The sequence below is a fragment of the Salvelinus sp. IW2-2015 genome, unplaced genomic scaffold, assembly GCF_002910315.2.
Source record: "Salvelinus sp. IW2-2015 unplaced genomic scaffold, ASM291031v2 Un_scaffold2552, whole genome shotgun sequence".
In the NCBI taxonomy this organism is placed as follows: domain Eukaryota; kingdom Metazoa; phylum Chordata; class Actinopteri; order Salmoniformes; family Salmonidae; genus Salvelinus; species Salvelinus sp. IW2-2015.
Window position 1 is genome coordinate 138,485 of NW_019943865.1, and position 6,012 is coordinate 144,496.

Below are 6,012 nucleotides of genomic sequence, written 5' to 3' on the forward strand. Positions count from 1 at the left end.
ACGGCGTCATGTATAGGAAGATAATGTACATGCCGTCATGCACAGGAAGATAATGTACACGACATCATGTACAGGAAGATAATGTACACAACGTCATGTACAGGAAGATAATGTACACGACGTCATGCACAGGAAGATAATGTACAGGAAGATAATGTACACAACGTCATGTACAGGAAGATAATGTACACGACGGCATGCACAGGAAGATAATGTACACGACATAATGTACAGTAACACAATGTACACGGCGTCATGTACAAGAAGATAATGTACACAACGCCATGTACAGTAAGATAATGTACACAACGCCATGTACAGTAAGATAATGTACACAGCGCCATGTACAGTAAGATAATGTACACAACGCCATGTACAGTAAGAATTAAGACATAGTGTTACACTTTTAGAGTGATATTGATGCAGTTTCTTTCCCCCCTCAACTTTCTCTCCCATCCCTCTACCAATCAACACATTAGTATCAGCTTTGTGTTTAGACAATGGTTTTCCAGTGGCAGAATGATAGCATGTTGGCTCACTTGGCTGTGATTTTATAGGGAACACGTCAGTCCCAAAAATCACTTTAATTCAGCCTTAACAATATACAACATACACACAACTTAGGTTAAAAGCTATAAATACCAGCAGTGGAACGCCAGCAACTTTTGTTGCGTATGGATTTAGCCTTCCCTCCAAACACAGCTCCTTTGAGTAACACTACCCAATACTACAGAGACACATAAACATTGCAAGCCACAAAGGGAGACCCATTTGAAATGATAACAGTTCAGCTACAGGTCTCTCCACAGAACCTCTTGGTCACACTCAGGAGAGGTGGTGAAATAACCTACTTAGTCACTTTAGGAGCGACTGTTTAAACAGGTTTTGAGACATAGTTTTGATGATATATTGAATGTTACACACTATGGACGTGTAGCACTTTAAATTACAGCACAGAATGAAGATGTAATAACATAGTGGTAGTATGGTGACAAGTTAMAGTTAGTCACAATAAAAACAGAATCCTGCCTAGATACCCGTTTATTTGTTTGAGTTGGGCTGGTATTAACATAGGTGYGGAGGTATCGTGAGAGAGGTTAGCAGTGACTGAGTGCTTTTGATGAGGTGTGGTATCAGCAATAGACAGTCTACAGCAGCAGTCTGCAGTAGGTTGATAAGGCAGAAGGGTGGACCCAGTATTGCCCGTCAAACCAGAAATACATCATAACCTTGTCCTGTTGCCAGAGAGAATACCAGCCCTGACAGTCAGTGGAGACCAACACTGAAATAACATTCTCTTAAATACCTTTTGATTTCCTCTGTTTTCCGTGTCCCTRGATCTCTTTCCATGCTAGCAATGTAGTTTGTCGTGTGTTGAGCACAAGTATAGCTTTTAACATTTATTCAGTCTACATGCTGTCCTTTTTGGTCCTCTGACAGTGTACCTCACAGGCACTGGTAAAGCTGCAGCTGGTCAAGAACAGAGCAGAACGTTTTGCTCTTGACTGCATCGATTCTTGTTTTTGTGAGAAATATTGATGCATTGAAATTTCCAAATTGTCTGTATAATCAACATAGACATAGCTCTGACAGACATACTTATTACCCCACCAGACATGCCACCAGGGGTCTCTTCACAATCCCCCAATTTAAAATGGATTTGAGGCAACACACAGTATTATACAGAGCCATGATCACACGGCACTCCCTTCCATCTCAAATTACGCAAGCAGTCAAATTTGCTTTAAAAAAAAACTAAGAAAACAACACCTCACAATACAACCCCTCCCCCCATCTGACCTAAATAACTCATAGGCATGTGTGTATGTACCAACGTACAGTAAGTATGTGTGTATGTACCAACGTACAGTAAGCATGTGTGTATGTACCAACGTACAGTAAGTATGTGTGTATGTACCAACGTACAGTAGGTATGTGTGTATGTACCAACGTACAGTAAGTGCGAAGGAGAGAAACATGAGGGCTGAAAGAGAGTGGGACGAAAAGAGGAGAAACAGTGAGGCTGAAGGTGAAGAGAGAACAGTGAGGCTGAAGAGAGAAACAGTGAGAGCTGAAGGAGAGAAACAGTGAGGCTGAAGGAGAGAACAGTGAGGCTGAAGGAGAGAAACAGTGGAGGCTGAAGGAGAGAAACAGTGAGGCTGAAGGAGAGAGAACAGTGAGGCTGAAGTAGAGAAACAATGAGGCTGAAGGAGAAAAAACAGTGAGGCTGAAGGCTGAAGGAGAGAAACAATGAGGCTGAAGGAGGGAAACAGTGAGGCTGAAGAGAGAAACAGTAGGCTGAGGCTGAAGAGAGAGAAACAGTGAGGCTGAAAGAGAGAAACAGTGAGAGGCTGAAGAGAAGAAACAGTGAGGCTGAAAGAGAGAAACAGTGAGGCATGAAGAGCAGAAACAGTGAGGCTGAAGGAAGAGAAACAGTGAGGCTGAAGGAGAGAAACAGTGAGGCTGCAGGAGAGAACAGTGAGGCTGAAAGAGAGAAACAGTGAGAGCTGAAGGAGAGAAACAGTGAGGCTGAGGAGAGAAACAGTGAGGCTGAAGGAGAGAAACAGTGGAGGCTGAAGGCAGAGAAACAGTGAGGCTGAAGTAGAGAAACACACTGAGGCTGAAGGAGAAAAACAGTGAGGCTGAAGGCTGAAGAGAGAACAAGTGAGGCTGAAGGAGAGAAACCAGTGAGGCTGAAAGAGAAAACAGTGAGGCTGAAGCTGAAAGAGAGAAAGCAGTGAGGGCTGAAAGAGAGAAACAGTGAGACTGAAGGAGAGAAACAGTGAGGCTGAACGGAGAGAAACAGTGAGGCTGAGGAAGAGAAAACAGTGAGGCTGAAGGAGAGAAACAGTGAGGCTGAAGGAGAGAAACAGTGAAGGCTGAAGTAGAGAAACAATGAGGCTGAAGGAGAAAAAACAGTGAGGCTGAAGGCTGAAGGAGGAGAAACAATGAGGCTGAAGGAGGGAAACAGTGAGGCTGAAAGAGAGAAACGTAGGTGAAGGCTGAAAGAGAGAAACAGTGAGGCTGAAGGGGAAACAGTGAGACTGAAGAGAAGAACACAGTGAGGCTGAAGAGAGAAACAGTGAGGCTGAAGGAGAGAAACAGTGGAGGCTGACAGGAGAGAAACAGTGAGGCTGAAAGGAGAGAAACAGTGAGGCTGAAGGAGGAAACAGTGAGGCTGAAGAGAAGAAACAGTGAGACTGAAGGAGAGAAACAGTGAGGCTGAAGAGAGAAAGCAGTGAGGCTGAAGGAGAGAAACAGTGAGGCTGAAGGAGAGAAACAGTGAAGGCTGAAGTAGAGAAAATGAGGCTGAAGGAGAAAAACAGTGAGCTGAAGGCTGAAAGGAGAGAAACAATGTAGGCTGAAGGAGAGAAAACAGTGAGGCTGAAAGAGGATAGAGAAACAGTGAGGCTGAAGGCTGAAAGAGAGACAAGTGAGGCTGAAAGAGAGAAACAGTGAGGCTGAAGGAGAGAAACAGTGAGGCTGAAGGCTGAAAGAGAGAAACAGTGAGGCTGAAGGAGGGAAACAGTGGAGCTGAAGGCTGAAAGAGAGACGTTGAGGCTGAAGGAGGGAAACAGTGAGGCTGAAAGGCTGAAAGAGAGAAACCGTGGGCTGAAGGAGAGAAACAGTGAGGCTGAAGGCTGAACAGAGAAAGTGAGGCTGAGGAGGGAAACAGTGAGGCTGAGGCTGAAAGAGAGAAACAGTGAGGCTGGAAGGAGAGAAACAAGTGAGGCTGAAGGCTGAAAGAGAGAAACAGTGAGGCTGAAAGGGGAGAATGAGTGAGGCTGAAGGAGAGAAACAGTGAGGTGAAGAGAGAAAAACTGAGGCTGAAGGAGAGAAACAGTGAGGCTGAAGGAGAGAAACAGGTGAGGCTGAGTAGAGAAACAAGTGAGGCTGAAGGAGGGAAACAGTGAGGCTGAAGCTGAACAGAGAAACAGTGAGGCTGAAAGAAGAAACAGTGAGGCTGAAGGAGAGAAACAGTGAGGCTGAAGGAGGAAAGTAGCGAAAGGCAGTGAGGCTGAAGGAGAGAACAGTGAGGCTGAAGAGAGAAAACATGAGGCTGGAAGGAGGGAAACCGTGGGCTGAAGGCTGAAAGAGAGAAACAGTGAGGCTGAAGGAGAGAAACAGTGAGGCTGAAGGAGAGAAAACAGTGAGGCTGAAGGAGAGAAACAGTGAAGGCTGAAAGAGAGAAACAGTGGGAGCTGAAGAAGAGAACAGTGAGGCTGAAGAGAGAAACAGTGGGAGCTGAAGTAGAGAACAATGAGGCTGAAGGAGAAAACAGTGGAGGCTGAAGGAGAGAAACAGTGAGGCTGAAGGAGAGAAACCAGTGAGGCTGACGGAGGAGAAACAGTGAAGGCTGAGGCGAAGAGAGAAAACAGTGAGGCTGAAGGAGAGAACAGTGGAGCTGAAGGAGAGAAACAGTGAGGCTGAAGGAGAGAAACAGTGAGGCCTGAAGGAGAACACAGTGAGGCTGAAGTAGAGAAACAATGAGGCTGAAGGAGAAACAGTGAGGCTGAAGGCTGAGGAGAAGAAACAATGAGGCTGAAGGAGAGAAACAGTGAGGCGCGTGAAAGAGAGAAAGTGGAGGCTGAAAGGCTGAAAGAGAGAAACAGTGAGGCTGAAAGAGGAGAAACAGGTGAGACATGAAGGAGAGAAAACAGTGAGGCTGAAGGAGAGAAACAGTGAGGCTGAAGGAGAGAAACAGTTGGAGGCTGAAGGAGAGAAAACAGTGAGGCTGAGAGAACAGTGAGGCTGAAGTAGAAAAACAGTGAGGCTGAGGAGAAAAACAGGTGGAGGCTGAGGCTGAAGGAGAGAACAATGAGGCTGAAGGAGGGAAACAGTGAGGCTGAAAGAGAGAAACAGTCAGGCTGAAGGCTGAAAGAGGAGAACACGTGAGGCTGAAAGAGAGAAACAGTGAGGCTGAAAGGAGAGAAAACAGTGAGACTGAGGAGAGAAACAGTGAAGGCTGAAGGAGAGAAAACAGTGAGGCTGAAAGGAGAGAAACGTGAGGCTGAAGGAGAGAAACAGTGAGGCTTGAAAGAGAAACGTGAGACTGAAGGAGAGAAACAGTGAGGCTGAAGGAGGAGAAACAGTGAGGCTGAAGAGAGAAACAGTGAGGCTGAAGGAGAGAGAAACAGTGAGGCTGAAGTAGAGAAACAATGAGGCTGAAAGGAGAAAAACAGTGAGGCTGAAGGCTGAAGGAGAGGAAACAATGAGGCTGAAGGAGAGAAACAGTGAGGCTGAAAGAGAGAAACAGTGAGGCTGAAGGCTGAAAGAGAGAAACAGCTGAGGCTGAAAGAGAGAAACAGTGAGGCTGAAGGAGAGAAACAAGTGAGGCTGAAGGCTGAAAGAGAGAAACAGTGAGGCTGAAGGAGGGAAACAGTGAGGCTGAAGGCTGAAAGAGAGAAACGCGTGAAGGCTGAAGGAGGAGAACAGTGAGGCTGAAGGCTGAAAGAGAGAACAGTGAGGCTGAAGGAGAAAACAGTGAGGCTGAAGGCTGAACAAGAGAAACAGTGGAGGCTGAAGGAGGGAACAGTGAGGCTGAAGGCTGAAAGAGAGAAACAGTGAGGCTGAAGGAGAGAAACAGTGAGGCTGAAGGCTGAAAGAGAGAAACGTGAGGCTGAAGGGGGAGAAACAGTGAGGCTGAAGGAGAGAAACAGTCGGGCTGACAAGGCTGAAAGAGAGAAAACAGTGAGGCTGAAGAGAGAAACAGTGAGGCTGAAGGAGAGAAACAGTGGGGCTGAAGTAAGAGAAACAATGAGGCTGAAGGAGAGAAACAGTGAGGCTGAAGGCTGAACAAGAGAAACAGTGAGGCTGAAAGAGAGAAACAGTGAGGCTGAAGGAGAAAACAGTGAGGCTGAAGGAGAGAAACAGTGAGGCGAAAGAGAGAAACAGTGAGGCTGAAGGAGAGAAACAGTGAGGCTGAAAGAGAGAAACAATGAGGCTGAAGGAGGAAACAGTGAGGTGAAGGCTGAACAAGAGAAACGGTGAGGCTGAACGAGAGAAAGAGAC